The sequence below is a fragment of the Eretmochelys imbricata genome, chromosome 19 (genome assembly GCF_965152235.1).
Source record: "Eretmochelys imbricata isolate rEreImb1 chromosome 19, rEreImb1.hap1, whole genome shotgun sequence".
Taxonomy (NCBI): domain Eukaryota; kingdom Metazoa; phylum Chordata; order Testudines; family Cheloniidae; genus Eretmochelys; species Eretmochelys imbricata.
This window is the reverse complement of record NC_135590.1, coordinates 3,756,520-3,771,967: the sequence shown is the minus strand read 5'-3', so window position 1 is coordinate 3,771,967 and position 15,448 is coordinate 3,756,520. Positions and strand designations below refer to the sequence as shown.

The 15,448-nt window shown below is 58.9% G+C and overlaps 1 protein-coding gene across 2 annotated transcripts in view; it reads right to left on the bottom strand.

The window, feature by feature from the left end:
- Positions 1 to 15,448, bottom strand: part of LOC144277153 (interferon alpha-inducible protein 27-like protein 2A) — a 33,573-nt gene that overhangs the window by 17,882 nt on the left and 243 nt on the right. For both annotated transcript variants that reach the window (XM_077837748.1, XM_077837747.1), the window contains exons 2-5: positions 13,307 to 13,476; positions 9,090 to 9,269; positions 7,677 to 7,859; positions 736 to 839 (exon numbers count right to left, since the gene is read on the bottom strand). The gene's annotated coding sequence lies outside the window, so the exon portion shown is untranslated. The remainder of the gene's footprint in view (positions 1 to 735; positions 840 to 7,676; positions 7,860 to 9,089; positions 9,270 to 13,306; positions 13,477 to 15,448) is intronic.

The following is a 15,448-nucleotide window of genomic DNA, read 5'->3' as shown; positions in this document are numbered from 1 at the left end:
ACTGTCTGCAGGGAGCACAACAAATGTACTTGTGAGTCACATGGCTCAGACACAGAGCTGTGTTAGCTCAGAGGTTGGGCTTGCAGCTAAGGCACTAGCTGGGGGCTCAGCAGATCAAGGCTCACTTCCCAGCCCTGACACTGCCTCTCTGTATCACCCTGGGCCAGTCACTTAGTCTCTCCGTGCCTCAGTTTCTCCCATCATTAAATGGGGATACTAGTTTTTCCTTTGTCTTGTCGGCACTTCAGGGCAGGGGCTGTCTCTGTGTATGTACAGCACCTGGCACAATGGGGCCCTGATCGCAGCTGTAATACAAATAACAGCTGGAGGCTTTTGCAATCCCTGTGGCTCCCCCCCGCACCCCAAAGTGTACGGGCCTTTTCACAAAAATCTGTGCTGAGCCTTGGGAACGAGGCGTGAAACCCACAGCGCCCTGTGACCCTCCAGACAGACAAATCGAGAGACTCGCTGCTCCAGGGGAAACCAGCTGCGCCATTTCCCCCTCACGTTTGTGCCGACTTCCCTGGCTTGCCATAGACTCGACCCCCCAGACCTTGGTGTCATGCTGTCACACCCACTCCTCATTTGTAAAAATCGGCCAGGTTCACAACAGCCTTTTCTAGCTCCATCCCTTGCCTCCGCTCACTGTGTCCCCCAGCCACTGCCCTGTTCTGTGCCTCAGTTTCCCCAGCTGTAAAATGCAGAGATGGGGTGGAATGGTACTTACACACCTACCTCAGGGATGACTTGAGGCTTCGGTTCCAATGCACTCTGGGATCCTCTTACAGCTGGAGCGAGAGCACAGTGGACCCACTCCCTCAGCCTCTTGAGTGTTCTCCCTGTCAAAGCAACATTTGGAGTTCAGTACTGAGGCTGGGGACGGCACCGGGGGCTCATGCTCCCCCCACATCCCCCTCTAGCTAAGATCCCAATGTGGCGCCCGTCACCGTAATATCTGAGCACCTCACAGCCTTTCACGGACTTAGCCTCCCTGCCCCCCCACTCTCCCCCTGCGAGGCTGGGAAGTGCTATTACCCCATTGTACAGGCCGGAGCAGGGACCTGACTACTGGGCTGCCCCGTGCAGGCTAGAGTCCTAACCACCAGGCCCTCCTGCCTCTGCAGACTCAGTGCTGCCATTTGGGGCTCAGCAGCGAGGACAATCAGGCGCTGGAAGATCCCGGGGATTCACGCAGAGCCTCCTCCTCCCTAAGGGCCAGAACCTCAGTGGGTGTAAATCTGCATTGCTGCACTGATTTACACCAGTCAAGGATCAGGCCCGGGGCCACTTGGTGGATTTGTTTTAGCCCCGACGAGCTCATGAAACTCCTGGAGGGAGAGCTGCCGCCTCTGGGGAAGGGGAGGTTTCAGAGCCACAGAGCAGGGTCAAGGGGGCAGGGGACTCATGCAACTTGCTGGAAATCACTGCTCTTTGTCTCCAATTCTGTTCCCACCCTGGTGTAAATCAGGAATAACGCTGCTGGAGCCAATGAGGTTGTACTGGTTGCAGGGGAGATTTGGGCCCATTGGGCTGGGAATGTTTGGACCTAGGGAATGGATGGCTGGGATGGACCCCCTACCCCAGTGCTCACCCCTTGCAAGTAATCCCTGGCTCCAAGGCACGATGGGTGATGTTAGCCCCCGCGCAGAGGCTAAGGTGCCATTGACGTCACACAGCGCATTGCCCCGAGCCAGTCCCCCAAGGCCCCTGCCGGCGCTGAGCAAAGGGCACAGAGGACTTTGGAGCAAGGGAAAGTCAGAGCAGACTGTACTTGCCTCTGCGGAGCTCTGTGAGTGTCTCTCTGTCTCTGTCTCTCTCTCTCTCTCTGCAAGGGGTTGCTGTAGGTGGGCCCACTGCCCCCCTCCTTTCCCCTTGGCACCCCATCCCACCTGTGCAAAGTGGGTGCGGAGGGCTCCTGGCTCCATGGTCCCTGCTCAGGGCAGCGGTTCGCCCTGGTTTCCTGGCTGGCACAAGGTACAAAGCTGTGCAGTGCACTCTCTCAAGCCTGGCCCAGAGCTGCCTGCGCTCCCCCCTGCAAGAACCCCCATTCCCCAGCATGGGCAGGTCAGGGATGGGGGGAGGGGTTGCTGGGGCAGTCCTGCCCCTCCATTATTCCCCACGGGCCAGGAGGGGCTGGATGCCACGGCAGTAAGAGATACACAGGGAATGGGCGGGGGTGTGTGTAAGTGCAGGGGTGAATTTGGCCTGCTGATTGCAGGCCCCACCTGCCCCAACAGAGCCCTTAGCCCTGGTCTGCGGCACTCTGGGGACAGGGATGCTGGAAGGGCCAAAGTTAGCGGAGAGGCTGGGAGAGCTGCAGGGCCATTCTAGGCTGGAGGGACGGCTTGCCACCCTCAGCGCTGGCCATGCGGCCCGAGGGCACTGGGCAAGGGCCGCCTCCCGCCCCACCCCAGTTCCTGCTCTCAGCTGTGGTGCACATTAGCTGAGCAGAAGCTGGCTCTTTGCAGAGGCCAGGCAGAGGGAAGCTCCTGGCAATACCAGCTGCTGGGCCAGGGCCTGGGTCCTCTGTCAGGTGGCAGGTCACCCCAGGCCCCTCTTTGGCCATTGTATCTCCCAAGGATGGGAAGTGACTTGCCCAAGGTCACGTATCAAATTGGTGCTAGAGCTGGGAATAGAACATAGGAGCCACGACTCCCAGCCCGCCCCCCCTCCCCCGCCCCGCTCTAACCACTAGACCCCACTCCCTTCCAGAGCCAAGGATAGAACCCAGGCATCCTGATTCCCAGCCCCCACCCTCGGAGCAGGAGGAGCTGGGCTCTCCGGCTGCTGCTGAGAGCCCCAGTGGTGGAGTCGGGCCCCTGGGGATTGAAGCCCCAGCCTGGAGGGGCCGAGCAGGGGGTGGTCAGGTCTGGTTGAGGCTGCAGAGGGGGGTCCAGGGTCAAGGCAGAATTGGGGTGAGAAGAGATTGATTCAATGGCACTAAAACGGGGGAGCTTTCCCCCAAACACCCATTCTCCTGAGCTGCACTGAACCAGAGCTGGAGAACGGACCCTTGGAGCGCTGGGTGCAAGCCAGGGGCCGTCTCGGAGGCTGAAACACAGCCCCCTCCCCTCCCCCTGCAAAAAAGCCTGGCCGTGCCCGTGCCCGATGGGACTGGTTTTCAAGCGGGCCATGAGGAGCAGCAGTGGCTCTGGCTGAGGAAGCTGGGCAGAGCCCCCCGGGCCTAGAGCCAGGGTCGTAGCCCTCTGGGCTCCAGGGACGGGGCAGGCTGGGCCCAGGAGACCACTTGGTCCCAGGGGCACATTCCCCGGAGCAGGCGGTGCGGCCTCAGGCGAGCAGTGACTCAGCACCGGGCGGACAGCGACCACACGTGCTGCCTGTCTCTGCAAGGAGCTGCCGGGTGCCAAATATGCACTTACTGCGCGGCTGACCCGGCTTCTGGGAGCCTGGGAGAGCAGCAGCTTCTGGCAGACGAGATGCTGCTCGGCCTCTGGAGCCAAGGCCATCCCTACAGCGCACCCCGAGCGGCTGGAGTCACCCCAGGGCGGGATCTGGCTCCCTCTGGCTGCAGCCCAGCCTGTGGTCCTTGGGCTCCCGGCTCCCAGGACTGAAATCTGGACCTGGCCCAAGCCCCAGCAGCAGAGGGGTTGGGGCAGCTTCTCCTGCACCAGGCAAGGGGCCGGTGTGCCCAGCACACTCCGGGGTCCCCCTCTCCTGCCCTCACAGGAGGGTGACCATATTTCCCAAAGGGAAAACAGGACACCATCGTGGGGCTGGCCCGAGCCTCCCCTCCCCCCATGGGGCTGGCCTGAGGCCCCGCCCCGACTCCCATGGAGCTGGCCCGAGCCTTGCCCCACCCCACAGGGCTGGTCCGAGCCCTCCTTCCTGCGCGGGACTGGCATTGCTGCTCACCAAAGCTCTGCCTGCCTGCCCCCCGCGCAAAACGGGGGCTGATATTGCTGCTTGCTGGAGCCCTACGTGCCCCACCCCCCCGAGCCTTGTCTCCCCGCCCCGCACGGGGCTGGCATCGCCGCTCCCTCGCCCCCCACTCCTCAGCCCCACTGTGCTGAGCTCTCAGCCTGCAGCGATTTCCTTGGAGTTTGATACCAGACCCTCCCCTCCACCCAGAGAGCGCCCCCCACCTCACTGCAGCCATTCACACCACCCCAGCAAACCGGATCAGGCCCTCAGCTCGCCCCAGAGCTCATCGCCCTTCCCCCAGGAGAGAAGAGCTGCAAAGGCCGAGGAAGAGGAGGGCGTGACCCCAAAATGTCTAGGACAGGGCACGGGCAAGTGAGCAGCAGGTCTCTGCGCTATTATCTCCCCGGCTGCGAGTGCGAGGGGAACCAGCCTGGGGCGTTCAAGTGCACTAGTGAATATCCCCGTGGCTAACTGATGCTAGTGGGTGCAGGCGGTCGTGCATTTGGGACACTGCCGTGAGTGGCCAGGTCTGTGTACCCACGTGCGTGTGACGCTGCGTGCGCAGTGCACGGCCGGGAACTCTGTGCATGTCTCTGTGTCTGCAAAACGCCCCTGCGCACAACAGCGCCCCCAAGAGAAACGCTCTGAAATGGCCCAGCCGGCACAGGAAATGGTCCTGGCAGCCCAGAGCCGGTCTGGGGAGCTCTGCTCTTTCTTTGCCTTTGTCTACAGCTCCGTTCCCCCAGCTGATCATGGCTGTTTTGCTAAAGGGATGGCTGCCCCCCCACCCCCCCCACCCCGGGAGTCTCTGCCATGACCCTGCCCCGAGGGGGCTCTGGCTAGAGAGGTAGCAGGTGCCTAGGGGCACTGCGACACCACAATCAGGTGCCAGGAACAAGGGTTAGGGGCTGAGCTGGGACTTGGGAGCCCTGGATTCAAGGCCCAGTTCTGGCACCGGCTTCCTGCGAGCCTGGGCCCTTCGACCCAGCTCTGTTAGGGGCCCAGGCCTTGCTCTGCTCGGCCCTGCGAAGCCACAGGGACACAGACGCCTGTGTGTCACCGACAGGCACTGGGGCTGAACCCTGTCCCCCGCCTGATTTGTTACGTGGGAAGCAGCCAGAGCTGGGGGAGCCAGGCACGCTTTGGGCAGGGCCAGCCTGAGCTTCCTCCCCTCCCTCCTGCCCCACAGCCCTCCCTCCCCACACAGTCTGCAGGCAAGACCTCCATAGCCCCCCTCACTCCTGACCCACAGCATCCCCTCTCATTCCAGTCATGCCCCCCAGCCCCATCTCTGCTAGCACATTTCAGCCCTGACCCACGCCCCGTGGCTCTGCCATTGCCTCTGACCCACAGCCGCCTGCTGCCCCAGCCCTCACACCCCCGCCTTGCCGCTGTCCCTCGGAGCCCAGCACCGGCCATGCAGAGGAATCCTGCTCTGACCTTGGCTTTGGTGGTGCAGGGGTGAGACCTGGTGACCTTGGAGGGGACAGGAGCCCGGCTCCCGGCAGCATAAGCTGAGTGGCTTAGGAGCGCTGGGATGGGAAGCCAGCGCTGCTGAGGAGCAGCCTGGGCTCTTTGCTTCCTTTCAGGGATGTGGTGTCCTTTGCACGGGGCTGGCCCCAAGGCAGGTGTTGCACGGACTTAAGTACAGCACTCACCCACCCTGCAAAGCCAGATGTTTGCATCTGGCAGCCTTCAACTGCCCCTCTAATGCCCCAGCCCCTCCCCCTCCCTCTGGTCAGGGCTCTTTCCAGAGCCCCTCTGGGGTGGCATCATGCCCCCTATCCCCCTGCCCGCAGGAGCTGCCATGCTCCCCCATCCCAGCTACACAGCCCGGCATGATGCAGCAGGCCCCCGGTGAAGCTGAGGTGCCAGGCAGCGTAGGCTGAGCTGGCTACTGGTTCAGATCCCTGGGGTTGTCCGACCCCGCAACTTGTCCAAACCTAACTGGGCCCAGGCCCAAGATTTCTTCTGGGCTGGAGCTGCCCTTGACGGGTGCCGACGAGTGTCTGAGCCAGCAGCTGCTCAGCTCTTGCACTGTGCCGGGGGAGCCGGGGCTGCGGTTGGAAACTCGCAGGAAGCTGGAGAGGAGGGCTGCAGCCCCATGGCAAGATTTCAACCCTCCTCCGATAAACCAGGAGGCCGGGGCCAGGTCCACTGCTCCAAAGTGCCTTTTATTTGACCCTCTGAACATACCTGGCCACTCATTGCAGGGGGAAGCTGGCACGTCTGAGTGCCCAGGCTGTGATTCTGGGCCGGGGGAGCCATCGCCGAGTGACCCCAACCCCCATATGTGGGCCAGATCTTCAGCCCCTGTCAGCTGCTGCCCCTCCATGGAGCTCCACCCATGTGCCCAGCTCACAGCCAGCCCCTGGCAATTCCCGAGGCTTCCATTGCAGAGGGAGAGCAACAACAAGCCCGAGTAATGGAGGGCCCGGGGAGGCTGCCAAGAGAGGCTTTGATGTGGGGATTTGCAGGCATCCAGCCACCCTCCCTGCCAGGCCAGCACAGCCCCAGCCGGCCTATAAAAGGAAGTGTCTTTTTTCTGCTTTCTCCCCAGTGCTGCCCGGTGCTCGGCAGGCGCTCGCTAACACAGCCGTTTCCAAGTTGTACTGTTCACTGCTCCGGCTTGGCCCTGCTCCCTGCCTCCCCCGGCCATTGATCCATTGGAAACCAACTGCATTAGCCACTTCATCAGACCAAGCGGCAGAAAAAAGAGAGACACACAACCAGGCACAGAGCTGGGCGCAGGGTGAGAGGGCTAGCTCCTTCCAGTGCGCCCCCCACACCCCCCTCTGCCCCCTCCCCAAAGAAACCAGCTAGGCTAGGAAATTGTGAAGTGACCTGCCGATGGCAGGAGAAACCCCTCCTCCCTCTGCTTCAAACCAACATGACAATGCGACGGTGGGGCCTGACTGACGGCTAGACCAGAGGAGCCCCATCCTGCCACGCTGATCCTCCGTGGGCATGTGCAGAATATGGGGATCAGGAGCCCAGAAGTTAGAGTTGGGATCCCTTTGCCCCTCCCCGCCCTACACACACTAATGTAGGGGATGCTCCTCCTTGTCCTGGCCCCCAAAGGATTTGCCCAGCAGCGAGGGAGCCCTGCACCCTATTCTGGGGGACCCCTGCCATGTTGCTGACTGTAGGCAGGTGATTTACGGCTCAGGCTCTCTCCCCCACCACAGACACAGGGTCTCTAAAGAGAGAGACCCTGCCAGGCTGCTGGCCCCACAGCAGCGTCGCCCAGAGCACCGTTATCCCCCGCTCCGTGCAGACACCGGGGGGGGCCAGCACACATACCCCGAGCACCGGGGTGATGCAGAGCCGGCTTTGTGCTGCCCTGCAGCCCCCCATGCCTGCGGAGAGTTTGCCTATGACCCTGCTTCTTTGCTTTCGCCAATCCCAGGGCACCTCCACTGGGCCCAAGCAAATTAGGGGGTAGGGGAGCAAGAGGACCGCAGCCATCCCTACCCCTGCAGGACATTTGCTGAGACTACAAGCCCCTTCTCCTCCCACGCATGGCTGAGACTGAGCCCCCCACCCCCTCCACACACACACTCTGCAAAGCTGCTGCAAAGCCCAAGTAAAATGCTGATTACGGTTCTGATTATCAGTGTCTGGTGCAGAGGCTGCAAATAACAAAAGGCATCTCCGGCGTGGGAGCTGGGAGTGCAGGCACCAGCCTTGTACTAGTGAAGGTTAAACGCTCAGCCCAGGGAAACCCAGCTCCCCCGCCCTGCAGTCCCCAGCATCCCGATTTCTGGCCCCCTCCCCAGTGCTGAGCCACTTACTGTCCTGAAGGTGAGTCCACTTCTGCCTGGGGCTGGAGCGTCGGCACCCGGGGGCGGTGGTGTCGCCTGCCAGTTCCCGGCACTTGCCTGCTCGTCTTGACTTTGCCACAGAACTCCTTCAGCTTGTCTGCATCCTGTTCCCGAGGAGCATGCAGCATCCTCACAGCTCAGCTTGAGAAGTTCCTTGCGAGGGAGGGGAGGGGAGAGAGGAGATTTAAAGGCAGACCCTGCCTGGCTTGCAGACACCTTCAGGTGCACGTAGGTAAAGATGCTCCCCTCTTCTTTATAAAGGAGCCTCATTCATTGCTGGGGCTTCCCCCCCTCCCCTGCAGGCAGAATTCACCTCCCCATCCCAAGACGAGTCCCACCCTTTCCACACACACACACAACCATGCCCGGCTGCCAGGCGGACGGCGAGGGAGCCGCACAGATCTACGCGAATGAATCCTCCGGCCTCTGTATTTGCCAGTAAATATTGTCGCGGGTGCGCAAATTGCAAGAGGCCCCTGTCTCTCCCCTTTCGCCAGCAGACGCGAAGTCCAGTCCGGACAGTTCTGAGCCACCCCCAGCCCTCGTGCGGCTGCTGCAGCAGTGACTTCGCCCCCCTCCCACGGGGAGCTGCAAAATGGTGGAAGCAGGCCAGGAAGCAGCTCTAGGAGACCCTGGCCACAAGCAGCCAAAGGGGCCCAGAGACGCTGCCATCAAACCAACCCGAGGCATGAAAGGCAAAAAGCAGCCAGGGCAAGTCAGAGGGCTCCCCAGGCAGGGGAGCTCAGGAGGTCGCTTGCCTTAGGACGTCCAAACCCTTTGGCTGGCTGATCAGCGCTGGGGAGACTCGGGGGTTTGGGCGTTTGGGATTTGGGGGACTTGTCCGGGTCCAGCGGTGTAGACGTGCTTTCTGTCAGCACGCTAGTAGGCAAGGCCCAGGAGGGAAGCCGCTGGGCGCTGCCGTCTCCTGACCCTGCTGCAAGGAGCATTTCGCCTCTCGCCAGTGGCTCTGGACTTCAGTTTGGCTTTTCCAAGTTGACGTGCGCAGCAATGTGTCGGCGGGTTCGGGTCCCCTGCTGTCCCCTCTGCCGGCGCTCCCAGGGGCTGCCTGCTCGCCTGGGGCTGGGGTGACTTTTGGAGCCCCTGACACCCAGACTCTGGAGATGGGGGGAGGCCAAACACCCCTCATTTGTGACATGCCAAAGCCCCACTGATCAGTGCTCCATCGGCCTTTGGCGGAAGAGCAGTGGGGAGAAGGGGGAGTGGGGAGGGGCTGTGGAAAGGACTCGACCCCCCCCCCCATCTCAAAGCAGGCCCAGGCAATGCAGGTTGCTCTTAGTATATTGAACCGCTCCCCCCCACCCCCCTTCCTGAAAGCCTCACACCTGCAAAGTGATGAGAGAGACTCGAAAGCCAAGCTCCTACCTCCCAGCTCTCCCTCCACCGGGTCCTTTCGCCAGCAGCATCCTCTGGGCTTTGAGCCTGGCTCCTCGGAGCTGCAGAACATCCCAAACGCAAGAGGAGGCTTTGCAGCCCCCTGGAGGTGCGAGGTGGAGAATTGGGGCGGTCGGCGGGGAACATACAACTCCTTGTTCTAGTGACCAACTGGAAAAGGAGAAAACCAAGGAGTCCCCCCATGTCTCCCCCTGGCAGAATGCACTTTCTTGGCAGGGCCTTTCACTCCAGTCCCTCAGCACTAATGTCCCTCTCCCCGGCCGGCCGCACAGCGTTTGCCTGCTATTTTTGGCAGGCTCCTCAGAACTCCTCGCAGGCTATTAATAATGAGAGTGAGAAATTCGTTTGGCCTCTGCTATATAAGGAAAGGTAGCAGGCTAGAGGCAGCTAAATATACTGGAGCGTGCAGGAGCCGGGGAAAGCGGGAAAACTTTGGCAGCAAGTGTGGAAAAGAGATTGTTTTCAACAATGGAAAGACGGACTCACAGCTAGCTAGCGCGGGGCCTTGGCACGTGGGAAGGGCACATTGCTCAGGGGCTGTGTAGGCCCTGGTGGGTCCCTGGGCTGCTCACCGTGCTGCGGGCACGCATGTGGCTTGGGAGGGCTTAATGGGAGATTATGCTCAGCCCTGATCTCTGCCTCAAAGCCTCAGAGGCCAGATTTTCCAGATCGCCTGGCTCCCCTTCAGGAACCCAAACAAGGGCTGGATTCCCCCATGTGCACTCTGCACCCAATGGGCTGCAGAATCAGACCCCAGCTCTGGCCTTAATTCCTAGACCCAAACCTCACACGCTAATTAACACCCTGTTTGGTTTCCATAGTGGTGGCTGCTAGCCAAGTAGCCAGGGCAAAGGCAGATGTGCACACCCCTGGCAGACTCCCGGATGAGAGCATTCAAAGCAAACAGCAATGTTTACCCATGTCCTGCCTGCACCTGGATGTACAAGGATTCAAGCAGGTGCTCGCTCACACACACACACACACACACAGTGCTTGTGTATACATGCAGTGGGGGAAGCGGGGGCCCTGGGCTTGAAAACTAGGCCCTAAACCAGCTAAAGCTGTGGTGTGAAGAACTGTCTTGGAATTGCAAGCTCACTTTAAGACGTGTGTGTGTGTTCCTGGTCCTGCTTGCAAACAAGGGGACACTGTAGGGAAATCTGTGATCAGAGTAGTTGGGCCTCTCTGCCTAGGGAGCAGCCTGCTTTGTCTCTCTCTGTTTTTGGGTTCCTGAGTATAATCATTCTGAATTCTAAGAAATCCAGTGGGGTGCTGCAACCTTCCAGCCAGTGTGTGTAGGCCTTTATCTAATTTCTCTGTGTGTGGGCTGTGAACATAACAAAAGTCACCTGAAACACCAGATTAAACTACAGCAAAGACGCCAGGAAATTAAAAAGCCTTGAAACCTACTATAGGGTTAATTCCAGGGTCCACATTAGCCCAGGAGATAGGGAAGGTTTCACAGCCCTTGGTCCCCAGCCCCCGTGTGCTATCCCTTGAGCCAGCAGTCCCAGCTCAGGTCTTTAAGGAGCCAGGGGCTCACACAGAATGGGGGACCCAGGGCTGTATTGATCAACAGCGTTATCTGCACCTGCCCAGGCAGCCAGTGAAATGTCCCCAGCAGCAGGATGCCTCCACCCAGCCCCAATGCCCTACTTGGCCTCCCCCTCTGCACGGCAAAGCAGCTGCATGTGAAGCATGTCCCACGCTCACAGCCAACCTCATGTTCCCCTAGGACATGACCTGTATTGCACATCACAACTGCTCAGGACATCACAGCAACAGAGAGCAGGGTGGAGAGACCTCAGATCCTCCTGTCCCTAAAGGAGGTGTGACACATCCAGTACGTCTGGGGCTGGGGATGCTGGCAGAGGGGTCCTGGCTTTGAAGCAGCGATGGGAAGGCTTCTTTGAGAAGCAGCAGGCAGAGGGAGGGTCAGAGCTACTGCAAGCCAGGGGGCAGAAGCAGGGGCATGGTGCTGCATTGGTGACACCCCGGGCACGCTCCTGGGAGCAGGGACTGAGCTGTGAGGGTCTCAGCATCTGTCAGGCTGAGTGAGGAGGGGAGCAGATAACGGACAACTCGAGCTGGAGCTCTAATTAATGAATGAATTACAGTTAAATACCAAGATGCACCTTTCCCACCCCCGCATTTCTCAGGGCCTCTCCCTTCCTGCTACCCTGCTCAGCAGGAATCTAAGGGGAGCCTCTCCCGGCACTGGAATCTGCACCCAGGGGAGCCCTGTGCATGTGAGCCCAGCCCCGCCTCAGTGCAGGGCTGGCTGCTGCAGCACACAGGGCAGGTCATTGAGAGCCATGCTGCCAGGAGGACCCGAGGGGAAAAGCTTCACTGGGCAGCAGAATCTCCCCAAGCAAGGGGTGAATCTCGTGGGTACTGCAGGGGGCATCCTGGCTTGAGCGGGCAGCAACATCCAAATCTCTCCACTTCGGAGCCTTGCTGCAAACGCAGACTCCTAGCCAGGGTGGCCAGGAAGGGCTGCAGGGGGTTGGAGGGAGATGGGACCTGGCCTGGCCTGCATTCGTGGCTGGTTGATCGTTTTGCATTGAAACTAGGAGGGACTCATAACTCCAGCCCTGGGCTCCAAGCAGAACCTGGGGCTGGAACTGACAGGGGGGCACTAGCCCCGGGGAAGCTGTCTCTCTCTGGGCCTCGGGTCCCATGCATGCAGTGGGGATAACAGCACTTCCTGTCTCCCACCTTTGCACCATTCAGTTGTACACTCTTTGGCGGATGAGCTGCTTCTTACTAGAGGCCGCTCTGTGCAGGGCCCCACATCTCAGGCAGGGCACATGCAGCGCCTGGCACCCTGGGGGCCCCGGTCTCAGCTGGGGACTCTTGTTGCTACCGTAATGCAAACAACAGTAATCGGCCTGAGGTGTCCTGGAGTGACCGGGCAGGCGGCTCTGCCCCTTAAGAGACGGGGTCTCCTTAAATAAAGGCCAATAAAAGCAAGCAGCATAAAGTCTGACCTTTATCCATGCCGAGTATCTACCCAGCACCTGCCTAGATGCCCTTCCCAGTGGCAAATGGGCTCAGTACAGCCAGATCTGCCGAGCAGCTTCAAGACCCCCATACTCAGCACCCCAGCTGACCCCACCCTCACAGGCTGCTCCCCCTGCACCAGGCCTGCGTCCCACTCTGCCCCCACCTGCAGAGCCGTGCGCCTCTCAACAGCGCCCTGCGCCTCTCAACAGCGCCATCCCTGAGCGTGGCTGTTTCCCATGAATCCTGTGGCCCCTGCAGAACAGACATGGCAGCAACCATCCCCTGGATCTGATGAGCACGAGAAGCAGCTGGCAGCGCTGGTGTTATCCTGCTGCTAATGTAACATGCAGTGCAACAGGGGCGTGTCATTCACAGGTATTGGCTACGACAATTGACAATTATTAGAATAAATTTCCCCTTCAAAGCCATCTTCTCTTGTTAACAAGCAGGTCGTTAACCTTAATGGTGTCAATGCAAACACATTAGCAAGTGCAGCTAAATCACCACCTAGCGTCCAAGGTAATAGCAAGGCAATCCTGGACTGTGGAAACCAGAGTGAGTCTTAAATGCAGCTGGGCACCCCCAGACTGGGCAGGGGGAGATGGCACATCGAACCCTGCCAACAGGGGGACCACTGCAGCTCCTCTAGGTACAAAGATTTTAGACCAAAATTTTAAACTTTCCCTTAGGGAAAAAAAAATCTTTGGGCCTGCTTCATTGCTAGGCCTTTGGCTTTCTCCTGCCCTGGCCTCCCTGCCAAACTGGAAGGGGCTGCTAGCAGACCTTACCCTAAACACAGGGCTCTCAGCACCACGCACATCCCTAGAGGCAGAGCAAGGGACCCCTGGACTGGCCCCCGATGGACAGGCTGGTTTTTGTTTTGGTAACGGAAGAGTGGTGCAAACCCCCAGGGATATTGTCAGTTTGGGCCTTGTAGAACTCCACCCCCCCGACCCCACACCTTGCCTGGTACATCAGGAGACGTGGCAGGGTCTCTGGAGGACTTGGCGAGCGGCATCCCCTCTGCCCCCACGTGAGCTGCAGCTGCCTCTCAAGGGAGGGGAGAGCAAGTGCTGAGTTGAATGTCCTGTCTATGATAGGAGGGGGGTTGGGGCCAGTGCAGACCCCTTGTGCAACGGTGCTGCCTTGGGGCAAAAAAACCCCTGCAATTTGCAGCTTACCCCTGTACCGAGGGTTTGCACAGGGTGCAGCTTGATCAATAGGGCCGCACTGGTGCAACAAACAGTCCAGCAGAGAAGGCGTCGGAGCCTCGGAGTTAGTCATTCTTCCTTTGTGTTGAGGTTGCATGTAGGGACCCCCATCGGAGATCCACGCCCCGTTGCGCTAGGCGCTGTACAAACACAGAACAGAGAGTCAGTCCCTGCCCTAACGCACACCACAGGCTAATACTGCTAATACTAGCTCTTTTCATCAGCAGGAGACACCTGCTGTCTCATCGGATGCTTAGATTAGGGAGAGGCAGAGTGGCCTAGTGCACAGAGGACAAGACTGGGACTTGGCCAGCAGGCCAGCACTAAACCCCACCTGTGATCTCACTGATGAATCTCCCTGAGGGGCAGTGCTGGCTGCAAAGCTTTAGCCCCAGAGCTAGGTGGTGGTTTGTTCCCCATCTAAGGTAAAAAGCCAGGACCGCACTTGGGGGTTGAGTAAGAACATGAATTCATAGCCTCGGGGTCACGGCCATCCCATGGTGCTAAATGGGTGGGGGATCCTGGCTAGGTGGGCAGGGAGGATCCTGGAGTGGAAAAAGTTGAAATGTGGCCATTTTAGGAAGCTGTAACTTAAAAATGATTAGAAAGTGGTAGGGCTGCTCTCAGGTGGCCAGATCCTGCCCAAAACCAACAGGCACAAGGGGCTAGGAGATATGGAGAGTGAAGGGGGCCTGGGGCAGATGGTGCCATTTGGAGCCATTAGACCATCTGAGAAATTTAAGGTTGATTTTTTTTTATACTTATTTTTTTTGGAGCCAATTGATAATTGAGCCTAAGGCAGAAAAGGGAGGGAAGAGGCTGCCCTCAGCAGCGGGGGCTGGGCCCAGGTAACAGCGCACAGCCGGGTCATCTCCTGGAGTGACCGCTAGCGGCAGCAGGGGTGTATACTCCAGGGCACCGTTTCTAAGTTGTACAGTAACCTAGACGGCGTGGGCTGGTGAGGGGGAAAGAGGGGCAGCTCTGAAGGTGAATTCCCTCCACTTGTTGAAATAAACCAGCCCCCTAATGTTACACAGGCTCCTTTTGGCCGCTGCAATGCTAATGTGCAATCTCTACAGCAACTCGTTTAACTGACAGCAGGGCAGCCCCTGTTAATCTCTTTCAAGGACTGCACTAATTAATAAACTTTCCTCGGCTTCATCAGGAGGTACAGACAGCGGGGCACGTTGCTGAAGCTCAATCCCTGAAGCTTCAGCAATTTCGCTTTCCAGTGAAATCAATAGTCCACATTTGCATCTCCTCCTGCTTCCGTAAGAGCAGCCCTCAGCGGATGCACATGAAGCTCCCTCCCTCCACGCCCAGCCTCGGAAATATTAGTTGTCAGGGCTTTTTTGCCAGGGACTGCGGCAGCCTTTGCACTTAGGGCTGGTTCTGCGGCTAAAGCACACGGCTGGAAGTCAGAGACAGGGGTGGGGGGGTTTCCTAGGGCTGGCGCCTGTGTACCACTTGCACCAAGTCCCACGGTATCAGCACAGAGGCTGCCTTTGGGGTATATGTATATCAGGGATGTCCTTCAACAGCCAGGCACACAGCAGAGGGCTGACCAGTCACAGGGGCTGGAAGGGACCTTGAGAGGTAGGCAAGTCCAGCCCCCTGCGCTGTGGCAGGACCAAGTAAACCTAGACCAGCCCTGATACGTTTGTCCAGCTTGTTCATAACAACCTGCAATGACAGGGACTCCACAACCTCCCTTGGAAGCCTGTTCCAGAACCAAACTACCCCTTGAGTTAGAAAGTTTGTCCTAATATCTAACCTAAAGCTCCCTGGCTGCAGATTAAGCCCAATACTTCTTGTCCTACCTCCCATGGACAGGGAGAATGATTAATCACTGTCCTCTTTATAACAGCCCTTAACAGGTCACCCCTCCACCTTCTTTTCTCAAGACCAAACTTTTTCTAAACACTCTCCTCCTAGGTCAAGTTTTCATAAACCTTTTATCAGGGTAGTTGCTGTCCTCTGGACTCTTTCCAAATTGTCCACATCCTTCCTAAAAAGCGTAGCACTAGAATTGGACAAAGTACTCCAGCTAGGGCCTCCCCAGTGCCGAGTAGAGTGGGACCATTACCTCCTACGTCTTACCTACAACACTCC